Raw genomic sequence first — 23,240 nt, 5'->3', positions numbered from 1 at the left:
CCAGTGAATGCCATTTCTAAAACTGTTTGTATTTTGTCTTCAGGTAATGTTCTGGAATACTGGAACCTTGTGGGTGTAATGAGCCCAGACCTCTCATTCTGAAGTGATCAAGAAAACTGTTCTTTCAGTGGTTGTTGGGCCACCTGACCTCAGAAATGGTAATCATTTTTATTTCTTCTGCTTCTTATTCATCCATTGTGTGCCTGGCACTTTACTTGAAACTTGGAGATGGGTTGATGTTGCACCCAAGTTAATGGCGAACCTATTAACATAGCCAAAGAAGTCATGATTTCACCAGCAATGGCTAAGTAGATGTTTGCAATACCGCCTATAAATATTGTAAGCTTTATTTTCCATAAGCAAACACCATTTTTTTAGTTGTTCAGTTTAGATTTGGAGGCGCTACATGTAACATTGAAGTTGGCCTTACAACTGGGGGTAGTCGGAGTTTCTCCCGCTTTCCAAGTGGGAAGTCTAAAATCGGGGGAATTCCAGTTGATTTTTCAGTGGGAAGTCGATATTTCTGAGTTCTGACAACAGATGTAAAGAAATCACTATTGAGTATATATTGACACAGTCTGCACACCAACTGGAGTAATGTATGTCTGTATGACAACATAATGGATGACAGTATTTGGGTTATTAAACACCTCAGATTCCTGATTCAGTATGAAAATTCAAATCAAATCATTAAGTCAAGTGTATACATTTTTTCTTAAATAGGAGAGGCAAAATCCATGGAAGAAAAGTGGAAAGTGAAATTTTTACTGAGCCTAAGTTTGACATAATGTAATCAATGTAGCTGACTGGAATCTTTCATGAGAGACTTTAGCGAAGGCGTGGTTTGTATTTATACAACCTGTACCTCTCACAATAGGCACATCAGGCTGTGTAAAAATATTTCTCTTTGTACAAGTGCAACGCTAGCAATACTGGTTTAGTGTGCATGTGTTCTGAACGCTGATAAATGATAATAAATAATGTATTAACATCGTCTGGATGGCACTTACTCTTCAGGATGATCACATATGGTTTATCTGATACAATAGAAACATTGAAATCTGCCTGTGTTACAGCAATCAGTCCTCAGTGGAAAGTTAGATGAACAGCAACAAGCATTATGGGAAAAATTTTGATAAACATCCATCATTGCTGTTAATATTTTTCCACATTCTGATATTTGCATAAACTCGTAATTGCAACAGAAAATATCATGGTCACTTTGTGATAAATGAAACAAAACACATTACTCTGTCATTCTCCTGAACATTGTACCTTTCTGTTGCCCTTTCTTTCTTCATATTTTGACTTTTCTTTTTCTCATTGTTCCATTTTTGCAGACTACTGATCTTTTGAAGGTGGGTTTGAGCCCAACTATGGGGATTTGAAAGAAACCGCATGGAATATCTTCTGCCCCAAAGGCCCAAGATGAAAGCAGCTGAATATGGTGACATTTTCTGTATTTTTCAGATGACTGACATCTTCACAAGAGGAGATAAGTGAAGCCAATGAAACCTGTACTTCAAAGTTAGAGTAAGCGAACAGTAGTTTGGTATGCAAAGGAGCTGGCTGCGAATAACATTCATTACCCCAAGGCAGCATGCCAAGCCCTTAATTCATATTGTAGACAACTCCTTCACTGGCTTTTCTTTTTGCTACTTGTTTATTAATCTGCTTTTGTATAAAAACAATGAACAATTTTCTTAAGGATACAATACAGTGGGCACCTGGTATTTGTGGTAGGGACGACAACCTCCCACAAATAACTAAGTTCTACCAATACTTGAACCCCCTCTAAAAACGCTTTTATTTTATATGCCTTAAGTGTAAAATACAGATTGAACCCTGGATAAAAAGGAAATGTTGAATAAGTTTTATTGACAGAAGTCTGAATGTGCAAGCCGGACAGAAGCTGCGTTTTCAGAACTGACAGTTTGATGAGTGACTGGCAGAGCAAACAGGAAGTGCTGTATAATCAGGAAATGAAGAATTATATGACAGAGGTGCTTTTCCTTAGATCGGACCTTGATTATTTTGAGTCTTCGTAGAAACTGAGGATGAAAGGGAATTGTAGAAACAGGAGTTAATGTACAGTGGCACAGGTGAACACAAACAGAGCAGTGGAGCAGCATAAGACTAAGCAGGAACAGGAAAAACCATGGCATTAATATGTACAAATACGCAGAGCGGAAACTGCCTTAGCGCTAGGGCTGTAGTGATACAATAATCATACGATACGATACACGATATTCTGCTCATGATACGATACAACGATACAATGCAATACATTTTCTGAAAGATTTTAGAGCGACAGAGTGATTTTGGTAACATTTTGTGACTTATAGAGTTGGATTGAATTAATTTAACTGAAAACTGATTAAAAGCACCAACTGCACAATGCCTGGCTCTGGTTGGACATGGACACAGATTTAAAGTCGACAGCTGGACAAAATGAATCAAAGAAGTGGTGAGAAAACATGTTTCTTTTAATTGAAACAGTACAAACTGTAGCTTACATGCATTTGTAAAGTAAATAAAGTGCACCAAGTACCCTAGTTTGAATAGTTTGATACCTTTTTAACCTTGACACTTAACATCTGGAAGAATCACTCTAAGCCTGATGACCTAATCACCCTCCCGGCAAAGCAAGCAGTGAATGAGCAAGGTGACAGTTGGATGTTACGATACTTGCGGATGAATATCGATTTTTTTTCTAGGAAAGAAAGTATCGATATATATCACAAAATCGATATTATTACACAGCCCTACTTAGTGCCACTGCAGAAGCAAACATCCAAGATTGGCTGCTTTGCAAACAGCAGCCAATATCATGTCATTTATTATTGGACCTAGATATTTTAGCTTCCCCAGCTGTATTTGAAAAAAAAAATATTTTAGATATTTCGTAGATATCAGTTACGCTATGGAAAACATCAGCAAATGGGCAATTTTTTTTGTGAATAATTTGGAGATACGTTCAGCAGAACTGGACTGTTCACTGTATCCACATTCAGATTGAGTAAAAGGTTCGGACTTTTAAGATCCACGATTTGTTATAACAATAGACTTTATTTGATAACCCTTCATTTTAATGTAAAAGCAATATAGGAAAGTATAGGCTGTTTAGTTTTTATATATTTAAATAAAATATTGTCACCATTTAGATATGACAATATTTGCATCCTGGACCATGCATCATGGATAGATGGCATATGCCACATGCTACAGCACTAGCTCCAGTCAGCCAGAAGTCATTTTTGCACAATAATTAACATTCAGCCCTTTGAATTTGAAGCAGAGCATGTTTAAATAGAAGCAATGCAGAAATGACAAGAGGAAATGAAATGAAACGGCAGAAGAAGAGAGACTTAAAGAGACAGAAAGATAAAAGAAAACACTGGTGAACTTCTTAATGCAAAAGACCCATACTGCACCCAGTTGAAACTGAGTTGTCTCTGTCCAAACCACTGTATGGGCCTGACTGTATATCAATCTCTACATAATGTAATCTTTTAATGATATCAGTCAAAACATCTTTGCCTCCATTTTCTTTCCTGGTCTTATCAACCACCCCATGTGTTTCACGTTGTGGGGATCCTGTGTGCCTCATGACCAAAACAGAGTGAAGAGAAGGATCCTGTTATTTTGCTTCTTTCGTTTGCTTCCCCACTTTTTTTCCCACTCTCACCAATTTGTTCTGCTTTATCAAAATCACTTCTACTTTCAGCTCTCTAGGAGTTAGCAGGCTCACTGCCAAAAGGGGCCAGGACCTCCAGAAATCAGTGCTGGAATATGAACACAAGACCCAGCTTAGACTTTAAAAGCATTGTTTTACAGTGTGGTGGCATCACTTGCCTGCTGCTGCATGATCTGATAACTTACAAGGTGTTATTCATTAACCAGCCTCTTGGCTTTAGAGCAGAAATCATTGGCCACATTGAGCTCATGTTTCACTTTATCCTGCCTGCAATATCATACTTTTGGATTATTCCTTCCAGAAGCATTCATACCCCCAAATATTTTCAGATGTTACAATAACAAACATCATTAGGATTTTATGCAAGAGACCAGCATAAAGCTGAGCATAAATATAAAGCAGGAAATTATCCTGCACTAACTGGTTATTTTTTGCTGTAAAATGTTCAATAATCATCATTTGTGCTAGAGTTACTTGAAGAAGCAGAAAATGTATTTTTTTTTATTTAAAATAAAAAAAAATACAAAAAGTGCTTAAAGTATTTAAAATTATAATTTATTTATGGACTTCTCCAATTTTGTGTGGGTTTTTAAAATGTCTTTTTCTATAGTTTTGACTTGAATGCATCTAAATTCATACATATGTGTCTTCATATTGCATAGACATGCATGTCATGATTGATGTCACGAAGTCATGATTAATTTTAGTCAACCGTTGACCAAAATCCAGATAAATTCAGAAGTTTTTTTTATTGTGGCAAATATTCTGTTTCAATTAATTATGGAGGCGGAAGAGTGCCAAATTACAAAAAACTAAACTCAAGAAATAATTATTTTAATGTGTAATTAATTACATAAAATTATAAATGTGTCCATTAAATAAAGACATTTATCATAAAATAATTTAACTTAACTTATTTTAACTTATTAAATACACCAGTATTTAAATACTGGTGTATCTAAGTACATCAGTATTTAAATAAGTACATTAAATTTATCCTTAAGTATTAAGTAATTCCTTTAATGCATAACTAAATATTGTTAACCTGTTTGAAAATATTTCAGTCACACGGCAAATGAATAAATTACTTCAGTATTTAATTACCATGGCTTCTGTTATAATGTAACTAATTAATATTAATTAATTACACCTTTAAATAATTAGATGTGTTTTGTTTTAATCAGATCTTCCCCCATTTACAACCAAACCGTGGTTTAAACTTTTACAAAACTTTATTGTTGACTTAGTTCTTTAATCCTTCAGGTTCTGTTTGTTCAATTATTCTCCCCAGTCAACCTCAGAGATCTAAAAAAAACAGCTGGATTAAATATTATCATGCTAAAGTTAAATTACACACAGGTGGATTCCGTTAACAAATCAAATGACTGCTGCAAATAATTATTTATGGCTTATTTTTCTCTCTAACTTTTCTTTGATGTTAGGGGAAAGCTGAAGAGGTTTTGATACTTTTAGAAGGTATCGGCTTGTGTAGCAGTGTGATGTTATTACAGTAGATTGTAAAGCAGAAAGTTTATTGTGGTAGGAAACTATATGGACACTGGCAGCTTTTATTTTCAAAGGATGACAGATCCACTGCTAAATTCCAGTGGGTACATTTTATTTACATTTAATGACTGCAGTTGTGAATTATTATCTTTTTAAGCATTTTAAGCTCATAGATTGTGATTTTGAGTGAATTGTTTTCCCACTACCAGACAGTCTCTTTTCTTTTGGATACCGTGGAAGAAGGTACTTTTTTTTTTTTTGGAATGCTAGTTAAGCTTTGTTAAAAAGTGGTAGGAGTGCATTACTACATAAAACCTTGCTAATAAAGTTGCTATTTCAATGTGCTGAAAATAAAGCTGTTGATGATTAATCAGGCGCCATGGATCATATTAATGACAAAAGGCCTGTTTCCGACTATTTTCTGTTACTTTTAAATCAGTAGCATCACAATTGCCTTCAAATTAGCTGCTGTCTGCCTGTTTTTCTCACAGGACTAAATGCAGAATCAACTCTGTTACACTTGCAGTAAATGATACACATGCACACAAAAATACAAATCCCAAAATGCTTTGGAACAGAACAATTAATGAATGCATTAATTGGAATTGAGGAAAATCGTCTGACAGGGAAAAATATAAAAATATAAAAAAAATAAATAAAAAAAAAATCTTCATTTTAACTTGCACATTTTCTGAAAATAAAACATTTTTTCTGACTTACAACTGGGATGGCATGAACCACCTGAAAAATATGGCGTAAATATTATCTTAGCTAAAAAAAATAAGCTAATTAACAGCAAAAGCATCACACAATATGTGCTGATTTTGCCTTTTAAGTTCCAAGCTGCTGTATTATTTATGAAAGCTAAATCCTTTTGCTGCTTCAAAAGACCAGAAACACTGACAGAATTCATTGTTGAGTGTTCATAACTTTCCAGCTCTTACAAGCAGCTGTCAATAACTTAAGTTTTAAAGCCGTGCTTCTCCGAATGTTTAATGTTAAAATGCCTCAGATATAAAAAGACTGCTATGCTGCAAGAGTTGGCTGAAATTATTTATTCATTCATTTATTTGACAATTTGACTATGCATTCTGTAATAAACAAATTTACTGTTAGTGTTGCATGTTAAAAATACCTATGGGTTTTGTTTGGATAAATAAATCGTTTTGTTATTCAACTTTTGGTTCACTGTTCATTTTAATATAAGACTGCAGCGCATTTAGGAAAAAGAAAAAAAAAATCTAGATATCCCCTGTTCTAAAAACGTGGTGAGGTTTGAGGCGAACATTTAAAAAAGGCGCAGACGTTGAGAGCAGCCGTGTGTGTTGTCCGTCCCTAGCAAACCGTGACATCAGCACCTGACAGCAGAGAATCCTGGTGGTTCTGCTGGCCTTAATATTTCCTGTGTTTCAGCTTCAAATAAAAAAATGATTCCATGTTTTATAAGATGAGCATCAGCCTTAGCATAGCCATGAATCCCTGCACATTTTACACATCACAAAAACACACAGAAGTAAACAAACCAACATTATAGCACAACCAAGTAAACTTTAGCCTGAAATTAGCACCTAACTGAAATTTATCATGAGGTGATTGTCTGATCTGATGAGGGATACATAAATATAACCTTCAAAATAACAGCTTTTTGCTTAAATATTATTTTGTATTTGTATTTTATATTTATACTTTTGCAAGGCACTCTAAATTGAAGCACAACTATTTTCATGGTATAGAAGGACATAAGATGTTAAGTTGGAGTTTTTTTTGTTGTTGTTTTTTTACCCAAATGAAAAAAAATGTTAAGTAGACATAACAATCAAGATTATCATAGTAAACAAAACAGTTTCTGCTGGAAAGCATTTATAAAACCGGGTGCCTTCACCTCAACACACACGCTCTCTTACATATTCAGGTGTAGGGGTGCAGGGTGTGTCCACCGTACATGTGTGTGCCTGTGCGGTTTGGTTAACACATGCATGTGCATATACCTTCCCACAGGAGCCTTAAAAAGCTAAACATCCATCCCCATCCCAATCTTGCCACCTTCTACCACATGTTATTTACGGTGGTGTAGCACCTCTGTGGTTACATTATGCATGTTTACACTCATTCTAACAGCACTTTAAGAAAAGAGACCACGAATTAAGACGTGCACATGCACTTCTGAAAGGCACTGGAGAGAGTAAAGCTCTCATTCAAAGTTGCCCTCGGGTCCCGTGAATGTACGGAATTCACAGTGAGGGGCTGAATGGGGGGGCTTGTTTGCTAGCGCTGCGTCTGCTGTTGTGCAGATGGACAGATGTGTGATACTCTTTGGATCAGGCACGCACGCAGCTGGCTGGAGCCTTTTGAGCTAAAGTTTATAGTCAGAAAATCACTTTCAACTTGTCAGCAAACACAAACAAAACTATAAAAGTGCATAAAAATAATGAAGAAATATGCAGACGCATGCATAACCGCATGTAACCGGAGAGTTTAAGTGCAGTTTTTTGTTCTTCCTGGTCATGCCTAATACTAAAACCCGCCAGGCAAGAGTCAACTCAGCGTTTCTCTCTCATCATGTATAGAGCAGTCGTCAGAGTTCAGGGAAAAATTTTACATTTGAATAAGGAGATAAATTTGGGAATTAAAACTCTTTAGGTAGAGCTTCCATTCTTTTATTAGCTGATTGAATTAAAGGTAAATGAACACAATCAATATAGCTGGCAGGAAGAATGTAAAATAAGGTTAAACTGTTATGAATAATTGAACAACATAAGCCAAACTCTTTGAAAAACATGTCGCCCTCTCGCCTGTGGTGGCGCTGCACCAAAAGCTACTGAAGGAGCTTTTGGTGCAGGAAAACAGGAAAGGAACAGGAAAAACTCAGAAGACAGAGCACAACTTTAGTCTTCACAAAACATAAAGACTATTATGGAGTGATGTCAGATTTTGGGGGCTGGAGGATTTCTCTTTTGTCCTTGGTAAAAGTCCAGAAGCCATTTCTCCTGCTAGCATTGGACTTGAGCATTTGCTTTGGTTGTATTTACCCAGAATGCCCACTGCTAGCTATAGTTTGCTTCCTGCTTTTGAAGCGGTCTCTGGTTCACTTGAATTCACATATGCATTCATACTGCACCAGAGTTCACTTCAACCGAACCAAAGGCTGACCAGATTTCACATCAGAGTTCAGTTGTGTATTCCCTCCTCCCCAAATGATCCAGACTTTCTTGGCAAACAGACCAGAGCCAAACAGAGCTGGTGTGAATGCACCATTAGGTGTGAAGCAACAGTGTCTGACTAAGGTGGGGCATATTTTCTGGACATCCGGGTCTCTAATTGTGTCCCCATTTTGCCCACTGCTCTTTCTGCTACTTCTGCAGGGTTTCTGCAAGCTTTACCAACTCAAATTTAAAACTCTTTAAGGCCATTTTAAGACCATGACCTGTATTGTGACAGAAATGTACAAAAGAAAGTCACATTTTATAGCTTTATATTGTTTTTTTTGGTTCCTCCTACTCAGCTGTATTTTCCTCCTTAGTAACAATTTTGTTGAAATAAAATTATTGGGTCAGCCTGATGCTTGACCATTTGAAATCCACTAAACCTCAGACTTTAGAGTTTTTGTCGGACCACATGCTGCTCTTAGATCAGTGCTATAGTAGCAGCGCCAGCTGTTTTGTGGGGAGCTTTAGCCACCCCATGGGATCAGTGAGCTGGTGGTGAAGACAAACGCTGTTCAGCCAACTGGCAATAAATTTAAACCTACCCATGGTAGACACCAAAAAGCTAGCTAGCAAGCTAGGATATACCAGCAGCTAGTTACTGGTAGCCTTAACTACCTTGAGTGACAGAACATAATGAAGACCTCCTCAGGCACAACTTTTGTCCAGGTAGAAAAAAATACATCAATTTAAACATTTTAAAGATGTGCAGATATGCTGCTCTTTTAAATAATTGTTTTACATTTATTGATGTCTACATATGTTTCCTGCATCATCCAAACATATAAATTCGTCAGTAAGATGTGCTTTCCTGGAACATCTGAGACCTTCCACAGCTAATCTGACATGTTGCATGTGATGTTAAATCAGTTTTCTAACAGTAGTTTGAATATATAATGAAAAACAGAATGAATAATTATTTCCCATCCAAACTGTATTTGCAAATTTTTTTGTTTATGAAAGGATGTTTGGTACAAGCCATAAAACCCATGTAAGTAATAAAATTGAAGAAACATGTTATTAGTGGAATGTTAGTAAGTCTAAATTGTGTATTTTTGCCAACCCCAGTCCAGAGGACCAGCTGTTGGCTCCAGATTCCAGTTTACTTTGAGTTTGGATTGTGGTTATATGTTCATAGTCCTGGTATGAATTAACTAACACTGAGAATACAGACTTTGGTTGCAGAAGTACTAAAAAATGCCAATAATTAACTTGAGCACAAACAAAGGCATCCATTCTTTCCTTAGTCTACAACACAGTATGAGATTACAGCAGGTCATGCCTGCCTGTCAACGTTTCTCCAACTTTATGCCTCTTGACCAACAATCAGTCGTTACCCTACTGCTTTAACTAACAATGGAACACAAAGCTCAACTTTCTACAAAACGTCAATGACTCTCCCCAAAATGAAAACGACAGACATTGACAATGCTCCATTTGACATGGCAGGTAAAATTTTGACTTTTTAAATAAGTTTACATAAAAAAATAAAAAAATAAAAAAAGTTTTATTTTGTAGTTTTAAAAACATTATAAGCTAATGCAGAGACCCATTCAATAAATTAAAATATTAGTAAAAAATAAATTTATTTGAAAATAATGAAATGTAGTTAAACTACAGCTAAATTGATGTTTCTGTTAATTATGACAAGCTTAATAAAAAAATGGTATTTAGAACCAGAATATTACATCAGACTAATAAAATAAACATTTTAGACATACACATATTGGTTTTGATTGTATTTACCCAGAATGCCATGCGCTATAGCTTGCTGCCTGCTTTTGAAGCAGTCTCCAGTCTGTTCACATACACATTTGAACCACACCAGAGTTTATTTCAATCAAGTCGACACATTGGTTTTAGATGGACGAGAGCTTGCTTCTTTGGTCAGCGTCAGAGTTTGTGCATTCACACCTTCCCAGTCTTAACCGAACATATAGGGAAACGAAGTGGAGTTTGAATAAAACAGACCAAATACGGCTGGTGTGAATGGGCTTAATCAATCACAATCAGCTGTTTTATTTTTGGTCTGGCATAAAGATCTGTGTGTGTCAACAAAACGCCAGACAGGAAAGACATCGGCGGTGGACAGTGTGGGAAGTGTTATAAGGTTCCTTTAAAGATATTTGGGGTCAATCAATCTACGGTACGGAACAATTTTTTATAGTCAGACATTATGTAAAGCAGGTCTAAATCTCCCCGAAAGTGGATATCCCAGCAAATGCACCCAAAGGCCAGACTGTGTATTTCTAGAAATAGCAAAAAACACTAAGATCTAAATATTGTAGTATTTAACATCTTCACTGCATCATTTGTGAGAGGACAAATGTAAAAATAATTGAACAAGCATAATTTGTTTTTACAATACTACCTAGAGAAAGACTGATCTTTAAAAAAGGAACAGAAACATGAAAGCAAGAATTAGTTTTCCAAAACTTCATTAGGACCAGAAGACTCATGGAACAATGTTCTTTAACATCAAAAGATCTGCTGGAATATCCTACCAAAGGTTAAACACAGTGGAGAAGGTGAAACAATCACTGGCAGTCGAAGCATAATGGTCACCACAGAAATACAGGTTTAAACGTAATGAAAATATTCCAGGTAATGTCAAAAGTTTACATAAGTCTCATATACTCACTGAAGTTTTAAACCTATCGATAGTTCACAGTTTACTGTATTTGATCCTCTTCATTTGAGTCGACAGCCTGAAGCTGGTAGTGTTCCATGTTTTATAAAGTTGGTATTAAAAGAACATCAGCTATGGCATACTTGATGGCAACCTCAACATAGTAACAGTTTAATTTAGTTTATGTTTTGGACGCTGCTTTTATTGCCAAAACTCAAACAATGAAAGCAGCATTGATAACATTTTGCGCAGAAATGGCATTTTTGATATAAAAAATTAAATTAAATTTTCTTGACTATTTAGAAGTGTTAACTTATTTGCATGCCTTACACTAGACCCTTGTTGCATCAGTGGATTACACAGTTTCAGTGTTTTCCACTTAACTTTTCCAAAACAAACCACTGAACCAGAGATTTGTAAGGAAAGTCTTGAGGCTGGCTGCACCCTGTGGGCCGACAAACTGTAATTAAAGTGTTTACTGGTCATCATTCGGGTCTCCAAAGCTCATTAAAGACTGTGCCCTTGAAAAACATTTTTGCACATTTGTCTAAATAGAGAGTCAAAACAAGTGTGCCTGTGCCCTTCCATCCTCCTGCAAACATGGAATGATTATCGCAGGGAAATGGCTCCCTGATTGGAATCAATGGCAGTATCTCAAGCTCCAAGTTCTCCACCTTGGTAGTGTGTGAATCAACTGGCCATTTAATTTAACTTCCAGCTCTAATGTTTGGTTTGTTTTTCTTTTGCTTAAATTACAAAGTAGCTCACTTATTTCTTCCAGTGGAAACAAAAGCAAGGTCAAAGTCGACACAACTAATCTGTTTAAGCTCAATTACCTTGGCCAGAAAATGTTCTTTATGCCATTTTGGGCCAGATGGTTAAAATGTTTTACAGTTTGGTGATTAAAGCTTGATGCATAGACTGAACATACATCTAAAATATTCTCTATCGAAATTATTTTTTTGTGAAATTTCATGTACTTCCATGTACATTTTCTATTGGATATGCAAAATAATATCCTGCTTTTTGTATTTATACAACAAGATATTGTGCGATTGCAGATTTTGTGTGTTTCTCAGTTAATTTAGTTCCTGTGTTGTCTTGTCAAGCACCTGATTGGTTCCAGCTGTCTCTTGTTCTCTTTATTCCTCCCCTGTGTATTTAAGCTCACCTGTGTCTCTTGCTCCCTGCTGGATCCTTGTCATAGTTTGTCATTGTCTCCCTACCTGAGTTTGTGTTCGTGTCTTGTGGTTTTTCTGCTCTTCTGGCCTGTGTACATTTTGGGCTTCATTGAACTGATTTCTTCACCTTATCCTGGATCCAACTGTGTCCATCCTCACCTTCAACCAACCCATTTTATGTCAGATGTATATTACAAATAGATCAGACAAGTCGCTGCATCAAGTATGCAAATTCTCAATGGGTGTTTTTCTTATATACATGCCATTTTTGAACATAGTGAATGGTGTTTAGATCATATCTGTTACGGTGGCACCAGAAGGATCTAACAAATGCGGAAACGGTGCTAAGAAGAAAAGTTTATCGTAACTTCTGTTTTAACATAACTTTTGCATTTTGTTGATCTTCCTAGGCCATTGTAGGTTTTGTAAAATTCCTTTGTCTACATTCTGAATCCTGCATAATTTTCAGTTTCAGTGAAAACCACAGTTGCAATTCCATTAACCATAAAATTCTGTAAATTTGCTTACTGGAAACGCACCAATTTTCGGGGAAAAAAATCTCACTTGATTAAATGTTTTTGCACTAGCAGTAAGTGGTTTTTCAGCCGTATCAAAATTAGTGTATTTTGCAACAAAACTACAATGGACACACTTTTGCATCACATGACTAATGCCATTGTGTATACTGTACAGCAGCAATGTGCTTGTTTTTTTTTTTTTTTAGCCAATGGCCTTCACCAGAGCTCTCACAGCCTACCATAGTTCATCAAACGTTCAGTTTGTCAATCTAAAGTGTTGAATCTATTGCTCTTCTGTAAAATCATTGACTATAATTTTCCAAAAACGTAGCATAGCTGATCCCAAGTACAAGGAGCTTATGGCTGCAATGTCCAATCAGACGCCGGTGTCTGATGGCTGATCAGGGCTAATATTTACGTCTGTTGCTGCCATGATTTTCTAATTATCTTTTACATCAACAAACTTATTAATGTGTGAATTTAATTGCATTTCTTATTTAATGGACATACTGCGATTCCAAATATATATATATATATATATATATATATATATATATATATATATATTACATTAGGAGAATGTCAAAAAAGTTTTGTTCACATTTGTTAGGGAAATTCAGCGACTGGCCCCTCGTAGTATTTTGGAGAAATCGATATTTTGACTCCACGTTGTTCTCGTGTTCAGTCTGCTGAAAACTTACAACTTAACTGGAAAGTTAACTTGGAAAGCGGTTAATACATGTGTCCAAAGCCTGTTGCTGAAGTTATTGCGGCCTCAATTTAAGGGCTCTTGTGAACACTAACTATGTAAATGGTCCACAGCAAATTAGGATAAACGAGACAGTTAATAGGCAGCAACACCGAGGACCATTTTACACAGAAACTCTGAGGCTTTTGGCTCTGAAATCAGAGCTTTTATTACACCTTGAGGAGACTCTTGGGTCCACTGTGAAAGACAAAGGCACACTTTCCAAAAATGTCTTCTATTTCTTACACACTTCATATACTTTGCAGCTGACTCGGTTTACAGTACAGAGTTCAGTGTCAAATTATTCTTCAGCATGCCTGCAAAAAAAACAAAAAGAAAAGCAGGATAGAAAACAGCGGACTAAAGCCAGCAATATAGTTATTGGCGCCACAATCCACTCTACTGCGGTGAAGTAATTTGGCTGCATCCCTGAGCACACACAGAGCTACATACTGTACAGTACATTAAGCAAAGGCCTAAATCATGCATGCTACAAGGAGAGGCAGTCGTTGCTGGAGTCGCTTGTGACATTCCTAATTTTTTTTGTCTGCAGGAATAATCTCAGCCTCGTGTACAGGACAAGCTCTGGAATGCTGCCAGTTTGAAGTGAACCTTAAACTGTTTTTGGTAAATAGTTCACTTTCTTTCGTGAACAAAGCAGGACCTCCAAGGTGGATTTTTAATAGTCTTAGCTGCACATTTTCACCAAAAACATAGTGTGCTGTTAAGGGTGCTTAAAAAACACTTCACGATGAGGCAATTTGGAATAAATTGCTTAATGGCAGGTATAAACATTTTATTGTTTTTATGTATAGAGTTTTACCCTCTAATGGAAAGGGGGAATTATTTTGGAGTTGAATGAAAATCTGCTATCACACAGCTAGTGATCTTGCCAAGTAGATTTTGCTCAAATCAGTAAATGTGTTGCTATTAGAAATGTGCACAAAACTTAGTTGACATTATGCTTATGTCATAAAACACAATTTCACAATTGTGAAGATAAGAAATGCAATTAAAAATCACACGTGAATTAATCTGTTCACACGATAAGTCATTAAAAACATGCCACACCATCATCCTCCAACTACTTCCTGTACTCGTCTTCTTCGTGGTTTGTGCCTCTAGCAGCAAATGGTTGTTGATCATGTGTCTTGTGGTTGTTGATCATGTGTCTTGTGGTTGTTGATCATGTGTCTTGTGGTTGTTGATCATGTGTCTTGTGGTTGTTGATCATGTGTCTTGTGGTTGTTGATCATGTGTCTTGTGGTTGTTGATCATGTGTCTTGTGGTTGTTGATCATGTGTCTTGTGGTTGTTGATCATGTGTCTTGTGTGATGCAAAAGAAAACGTTTCCATTGCAGTTTTGTGAAATAATAATAGTTTTGTGGGGCGGGGGGTTTCTGGCCAAAAAACCCACCCCATCCAAACTTTTTATCAAAAAATTAGTTTTTTTTTTTTTTTCTGTATTGGTGTGTTTCCATTTAGTGAATTTCATTCTGAAGTGTTAAATTGTGCAATTACATGGTCAATTGAAAGGTAGCAGCTTGTTTACTGGCATGAAGAGCACAAAATGCCCAGAGTGCACCTGTGTCAAACTGTATGTTGTTTTTGCTGTGATATCACCATCTTGTATTTTTGTCACTATTGATTGTCTGATCATCTGAGGATGAAAGCTGAATTATCTTTGCAAAGTATATGCATGCACCCAAGTGGTTTAATATTTGGGTAAAAATAGTGAATTTCATTCTGAAGTGTTAAATTGTGCAATTACATGGTCAATTGAAAGGTAGCAGCTTGTTTACTGGCATGAAGAGCACAAAATGCCCAGAGTGCACCTGTGTCAAACTGTATGTTGTTTTTGCTGTGATATCACCATCTTGTATTTTTGTCACTATTGATTGTCTGATCATCTGAGGATGAAAGCTGAATTATCTTTGCAAAGTATATGCATGCACCCAAGTGGTTTAATATTTGGGTAAAAATATTGTAGTTGTTCTTTGCAGCAGCTCTGAACATTCAGCATGCAGTTGGAACTCTAGACTGCAGACAGAACATTCATTAGTTTTACAAAATGTGCATTAGAAGTTAAAACTGCAACTAGAAACTAGTTGAAATTTTCTTATTCATGTTTTTTCAACTTACATAATCTTAGGAGCATTGATTTCCAGATATCCTGGAAAGCAACATATTTAAATTAAATCTGTGTTCAGTTTGGCTTTTAATTCCTCGGCTCTGCGTACTCTAAACAACATTGGAAAATGAATCAATTGTACATTTACTCCTGATTTGCTGCAAAATTGACATTTTTCAGCTTTTTTGCAAAGGGATCTTGGCATTAATATACTATATGTTCAACATCTGGTTACTATTCGATTCATGTAAAAAAATGACAATCATGGTTCTTGTCAGCAAGGCCTTAATTGTGCCTTTGTTTCAGTGTTTCCATGGTTTCCTTTGTCTATATGACACTATAGGATCTGTGCTTTTACAAAGAGAATCTAGAAGATTAATCATAGCACAGTAATGCTTCTATCATTTATTGCCATAAAAAATAAATGACAAAAAGAAACTCTTTCATTATCAGATTTCTCAAGTTTTCTTCCTCCATTAAATTATGATTTTCTACATGCGTTGTGCTGCTCTGCGTGTAGTGGTGTATTTCACAGATGTATCTGCATAACATCTCCGCCACTTTAAGTATCTGTGGAGGGTAATTTTACCATCCACCAGCCTTGAGAGGAAGCAGGACGAAGATCAGAGTCAAGCAGAGGAACCCCTCTGGCTACCTCAATTAAGTGCGCAGCTGATTCCAACGTTAAGCAGAATCCGTTAGTGTGTAACAGATGTGCTATGTGGTTGCTATACACATGCAACACATGCAAACTTAACCATGTGTATGTGAAGGCATATACAGTTGATGGAAAACTGAGATTAGGAACCAAGGCGTTGTTTTTTGAGGGGCGCTCTGTGAGCTGGAAGTTTAGCTTGGAGACTTAAAAATGAGCGCTTCTGCATCCCGATTGGTTGCCATGGGAGATGAAAGGATTTATCAAACATGCTTGAAAGAATCAAGGCAACACTGTGTTTTTGATGAGTGAATAATATTATAACATGATGTAAAGCTAAAACAAATGTCAGTTTTGTGCAAAACATAATACTGTGTCTTTAAAACTTCCAGATAAGCCAATGAACTTTAATAGCAGACAAACATAACCCAAGTAAACACAAAATGCAGCGTTAAGTTATTCAATTTGGAAAAGAAATAAAAGCCTCCAGAGGTGTGGAGGTAAAGGAGTGGCTTGGTCTGAGTCACACACACCTTTGAACTTCAATGCTTAAAACTCACAACATGTGACATTATGAAAAAGAAAAAAACTGAAGAAATTAGTAGAATATAGATTTGGATTATTGGTGTGCTTTGAACTTTGAGCCATTTTTCTGATACATTTTTTTATTTTATTTATTTATATATATTTTTAACCTCTAATCAAGAACAATCATAATATGTGATATTGTGAAAAAAACTTGTTTCTTCTTGCATTGTCAATCTGTCTTTTCTTTAAAATTAAGCTTCATATTCAAACTGGACCTACATCTGGTCCAGTGGCCAGTCATAAGCTACTGAAGCTGCAATTTGTCAAAATTTGCAAAACTCTTTAGTTTATTAAATATTTTTACCCTAAAGCCCTGTAGACTACCTGGATTTACAAGCAAAAAGAAACATCTTACTTTATGCTTTTACTTTGAGATTTACAAAAGCAAGCTATAAAAAATTAATGGCTTTTAATATTGCAAATGCAAATGTCAACCTTTGTGCATCCATGGTTTAACATGAAACTATAGTTTTAATCCTTAAGAAACCAGAAGTCTTTACTTTGGAAATGAAAGAAGGCAGAAGGAACAAGGCCTGTCAAATAGCCATAAATTACTGCTGTCAAGCATGACAAGCTCTAGGAATGAAAAAATGCCATCTGTCAGAGAAAATGTACTTTGACTGCCTGGGCATGTCAGATGGGTGAGAGACAAATGCCCCAAACACAAAGGAGGACTTTATGAACAAGTGTGAACAGGAGCTTATCTTTTAAAGACTTTTGAAACAGAAAAAGGACATGATGTATCACATAAAGAGGCTAATGCCAACTTAATTTGTTCTTTAGTTTATTGAAACGCGACATGACGCTGTCCGATTTTTATATGACGCAGAGCTCCAATAATGTCAAAATATAAAATCCCTGGTAATATGATTTTTTTCCTTTCAGATTTCTCAAAAACTAATTGACCAATTGTAAATCCTTCATTTAAGTGGCAAATGTAGTATACTTTATAGAAAACCATAAAGACAAGAGGCCAATATGATGATTAGCAGGGTATCAAACTTTTCCAGTTCTTTTTCACAATACCTTGTTTTTATCTGTCCAATCCAAGTGTCATCTGAATTTTAATGAACTTTTAAAATGCTGCAAAAAAGAAAGGAAAAAAAGTGCAAATAAGTCATATGTCCATCTATTGATTTGAAGTGAATCAACAAGACTATGCAAAGTGTAAATTCGTTAGATGCCTTTGTGGTGAGTTTATGTTTTACTGGCAAGGCTTTTATCAGTCATTCATCAGTTTTGTATTTCTATCTGACTTAGTTAAAAAGAAAAAAAGTACATTTCTCTTGGGTCTAATTCTACTTTTAATTGTAACATTAACTCAAAACGAAAATAAAAAAAGAAAAACTGTAAAAAGTAAAAACTTCTGCACACAGGAATCTCCATTGAACTAAAGACTTCATTCTTTTCATGTTCCTGCCACTGCAGTTGCTGTATATGTATTAAAAATTGATTAATTGAAATAGATTACATTATAAACAATGCTCAGCTCAATGTGCTGATATGCTAAACAGAGTTAGCATTGATGGTAGTTTTTTTGATACCATACTGTCACAACATGATGTCACTTTCAACAAATATATAAAAAATACATATTTTTAGAAGTTACATAGTGCAGCTTTAGCATTTTTATGTGAATATGGACTTTTGTTCCAAAATATCGTTTTGATGTGAATTTTGTTAAAACTTACAGCCAACATTTGAAGAACTCGTTTCATATTTTAACAACTAACTGATCCATATTTTGTTAAACCAACCCGTTAAAGCGAGAGCCGAGAGCTATCGTCATGTGAGGAAAATAAACCAAAGAACTAAAGCATGACTTGTTATGTAACTCTCTAAAGTATTTAGTCATCATGATCCAGTGTTGGTCGTATCTGAGGAAATGTGTCCTACATTTCTATTGTTTCACCACATATCCCCCTTTTCATCCAGTAGAAAAAAAGTCTGTAAACACAGATTTCATCAAACGTCCTGGGGCTCTTTGTTCCCTCATGTTTATGTGAAACCAAAGAACCAGCACACAAATTGGCTCATTTTATTAATGTGATATGTTGTCTCACTGTAAGCCACTCCGAGATGCCCTGCTGAGCTCTGAGGATTGTCTCTCAACAGAACCCGTTCTCAGGAACCTTTTTCAAACACATCTCTTGGTACTTTATGAATTGCCTTTCCCTCCATGTAGCACAATGCTGGAGGCACCCCAGAGAGACGTCTGACGGTGTCTGCGAGCGAGTGGTTGGCCGCAGCAGAGTCCTGCCAAGCCATTGTAATGTTAAAACAACCGCCGCATTCCTCGCGCTGCAGTGCAAACACCAAGCCAAGCCTGGAAAGTTACCGACCTGGGGCCCAATGATTTCCCTACAACTTCTTGGATGCAGCTCTGTTTAAAAAAATGTAGCTTTGTGACCCTAAAACTGCAGCATCATACAACTGGCTGAGATATTGTGAACACCTTTGACATTTGCATGGGAATTCTGGGATCGTTTAAAATTTCTGGTAATGTTTTCCATGCTTGCTGTGCATTCTACCATTCTAGGAACGAACAAACTCACTCAAATGACTATTTTTACGAGGGCAAGTTTGCCAAAACTTAAAGGTCATAAACTATCAAGTCACATGGGGAAATATCTTATTGGTATCTTTTTTTATCCTTGTCCAAATCTGAATCTCTAAACAAGAGTTTTTAGTTCTGCGTCACAGTGGGAAATTAAAGTAGTAATGATTCAAATGTGTTTGAATCAACAGAACAATTAGAGGAGCATCCTACAGGAAGAAAAACAAACTGTAATTAATGTAAAAGGGCCTGGAGGGGGGAGCTGGTGGTGAGAGGCTTTAATATAAGACCACACAGAAGTGTTATTGAGGAATTAGGTGAAAAACTCCATTCATCAAACTAGGGCTGGACATTTATTGTATTGTTTATCATTTATCGTGATACATTTCTTATGATAAGAAGTTTGATTTATTGTTGTCATGATAAATCATAGTTAATTATGTTTAACGCCCCCCAAAAACCTCACAATTTTTTCCACAGTTTTTTCATTGAGTATCAATAAATATGAAATGCAGTTACTGTGAGCAGTTTAGTGATACAAATCAGTTATTTGTGACTGGTGTCCTAAACAAGCATACAACACATTTTTTCAAGAGCATTGTGTTTTTTTCATATTGTGTTTGTGGAGCTATGATTGCTGTGCGATTCAGACACAGCCATCGATAAAATTACCTAAAAAAGTATTAATAAATAGCTCCTTGTCACTTTTATTGTTATCACAATAGTACCACAAAACATTGTGATAAAACTTTAAGTCCATATCGCCCACCCCATACATTTGTTACAAGCAAAACTGTCTTTCAGAGGGGACATACCATGAGGAATGTACATTTTTAGCCCTTAATTTCATTATATACATGTTGTGTACTTGTCTCTGAGTGTAAAAAAAGTTAAGTTCAGGCCTTGTACACACCTTTATTTAAATGAATGTTCATCACAACATTCTAAAAAGTATTATTGTACACACAAGATTGATTTCAAAACCATTTTCACACAAAAGCGTGCCTGCGCGTTGTTTTGAACATGCCAAACCCATAGTAGGCAGTGTAGCGCCAAGCTAAAACCTATGTTAGCCAGTTAGATTGCTTCAAATGGACCACAACATGGCACCAAAAGGGTCATTTGTGTGGACAGACAGAGAGGTTAAACCACTTTTAAATATCATAGTAGAGTATAAAGTTAACCAAAGAGGCGTATATGTGTGCGTGTCCCTAAATAATTTAGTCTCACTGTGGCTTTTGAAAGGCCTGCTACCAGATGATTTTTTGAATTTCAGAATTTGCTGGAAACAACTGCTTGTTGATAATAATAGCTTTTTCTTCACAGTAAAAGTGGCACAGGAATTGTCAAACGAGCAGTAACTGTTGTCATTACTCGGCAGCAGAAATCGCCACAGAACATTTTACTGACCAATTAGTTGTTTATGTGTGTGTGTGTGTGTGTGTGTGTGTGTGTTCCTGATTAACCTGGGATTTCAACCGGTGACCCCCTTCGTCATTTACATTTCCAGCTTGTGGTGCCAGTGCTCCTTGCCTGGTACTCAGCTCGCTAACAAACTGAAGCTGATTCATTATTCCCGCTTCTGGCAGCAGCTGTGTTCCACTCTGGTTGTGGAAACTAAATATCTCAACCCGAAGCCGTTTACGTCGGTAGCCGCATTTATGAGCCTCTCATGGAGCTTTTTACCGTAGCTCTTCTATACTGTTTTGAATCTGGTGTTCTGGGTTTCACTTATTTTTCCAGTTGTAAAAATGTCTTTACAACAACATGAACACTTCTGTCCATTTAACCTTTATAGAGTCGCGAACTCACAAAACTCTGACTGTTACATGCATAAATTTAATAATGAAATAGTACATCTGCTTAAACATTGTTTAAGATGTTGGACCCTGGCAGTCCAAACCTGTAGTTGAGGTTATATTGCTGCATGTTGTCCAGATGACACAGTGAGAGCGAAGCATTAGATACAGTAAGAAACCTGGCAGATACACAATGGCACTTTGTGTTGGTGGCAAAACTCATTCTGCTTCAAATGTAGCATCTTTCGCATACAGTGCAATAATCAGAAGTATCAAACCATAACATATTTAGTTTATTTTGTTTTGAAATTGGTGCGTTTCCATTAAGCAAATTTATTTTTATAATTCCAATTTATGCAATCTTATGTTCAGTGGAATCACAGCTACTGTTAATCATTGTATTTACCCAGACCAAATGTAAAAGACAAAAACTGAAAAAATAATTAAGAGGCCACTTTTTTCACAGTCCTATCTCTCAGTAATATGATCCTCAGTGAGGCTCTCTTTTCCATTTTGTGCAGCTTTTATCTTCCTGTGTATCTCCTGAGCCCTTCATGATGATCACACACAGACACATTCAGCTCTTGCAGCAGGTCAGTTGGATCTTTTTCATGTTATTGCTTCAGCAGTGTGCACTGCCAGCTGTTTGTTTGCATTGGAGGGTCTGTAACAGATATGCAATCTCTTTGCAGCTCCCTCTCTCAGCCTTCCACACAGCTAAACAAGACCAGCCTAAACTTTGTGAAAAGAAAAACTCCTCCGGCTGATGCAATGGCTGAGTCAACTTTCCAATGATTGACCAATTTCATATTCATAAACACATCACAGAAACATACTTGGTGTATAACTGGTTGTTTGTGAGATCAGAGTGAAGTGACCAGTTTCATTGCTAGGATGTGGCTTCTAGGAAAATCAGCCTGATTAAAGGGAGTAAAGAGCCACCACACCGCCCCCCCTTCCTCCATGCTTTCACCGAGATCTTTGAGAACTTTGTTTCTAACGCCAATCTGATTCCATTAGCTGCTCCAGCATACAAACACACTCTTGTTTTACCTAACAGTGTTTCCATTTTTTAAAAGGGTAAAATTAAAATCTGAAAGTTCTGATGAAAACTCACAAGACAGTCACCAGCAGCCTTCCAGCAGCTCATCAACTGTTCTGGGCAGAATCTACCAGCGGATTGAAACCATTTATTCCAAAAACCTGCACATGATCCTTTTTAACACATGTAGTCTATCGTTTGGTTACGGTGGCCACACTGAAAACCTGGTTGTGATTATTATAAGGAAAGCTCTGTGCAAGCAGAAAGCAATGCGTAGAACTATAATCTACATAAAAGTATGGCTCTTTAATTAAAAACACCCTTTTCCATAAGATACTTTGGTTAAAAAGAAAGCCTTATTGTCATTTCAATCTAACTTATTGGGTTATCCTGATATTTTTTCCACAGTTTGAGGTCTGACTTTCACTGGACCACTCCAACACCTCAAATCTTTCCTTTATTCTGCTGTAGATTTGCTGCTGTTTTGAATCATTGTCCTGATCATGATCTGCTAAGCTGTTAGCATTAACGGATGCCAACATCCATTGACATTTTGATTTCAAGAAGAGTTCATGTCCAACTTCATTACGGCTCCCAAACTCAGGTTTTTATTACTCAGGTTCCAAACTTGATAGTGCATAATTATGCTGTCATAATGAGAGGTACCAGGACTCGAAGGCAAGCAACAACTACGGACACCCAAACTCAGTTTACAGATTTATTGAACAGGAAGGTGTAATGGGGAAAACGATGGAGAGGTGAAGATCAGCGGCAGCAGGGAGGAACCGGGCCAGAGGAGGAACTGAGAAATGGGTGAGCAGTTAGACAGAGGAATAATGACAGGAATGATGATGTAACCTGATGAGGGCTTACGGATTGGGGGTTCAGGTGAGCAGAGGAGGATACAGCAGTTGGGGCAGCGAGGGGTCTCCAGGTGGGGGAGTTCCAGCAGGTAACTGAGGGTGGACAGGCAGCAGCAGGGTGGT

General features: G+C 36.7%; 1 long non-coding RNA gene across 1 annotated transcript; it reads right to left on the bottom strand.

Moving 5' to 3' along the window:
- Positions 1-22,958: 22,958 nt before the first annotated feature.
- Positions 22,959-23,240, bottom strand: LOC148158247 (uncharacterized). The gene is made up of 2 exons (XR_015763710.1): positions 23,128-23,240; positions 22,959-23,056 (listed from the first exon to the last, which is right to left on the bottom strand). It is a non-coding gene; the product is annotated as an uncharacterized LOC148158247 (long non-coding RNA).

The sequence above is a fragment of the Poecilia mexicana genome, unplaced genomic scaffold (assembly GCF_051168715.1).
Source record: "Poecilia mexicana isolate PSO_F unplaced genomic scaffold, ASM5116871v1 scaffold_7, whole genome shotgun sequence".
In the NCBI taxonomy this organism is placed as follows: Eukaryota; Metazoa; Chordata; class Actinopteri; order Cyprinodontiformes; family Poeciliidae; genus Poecilia; species Poecilia mexicana.
This window is presented reverse-complemented; position numbering and strand designations above follow the sequence as displayed.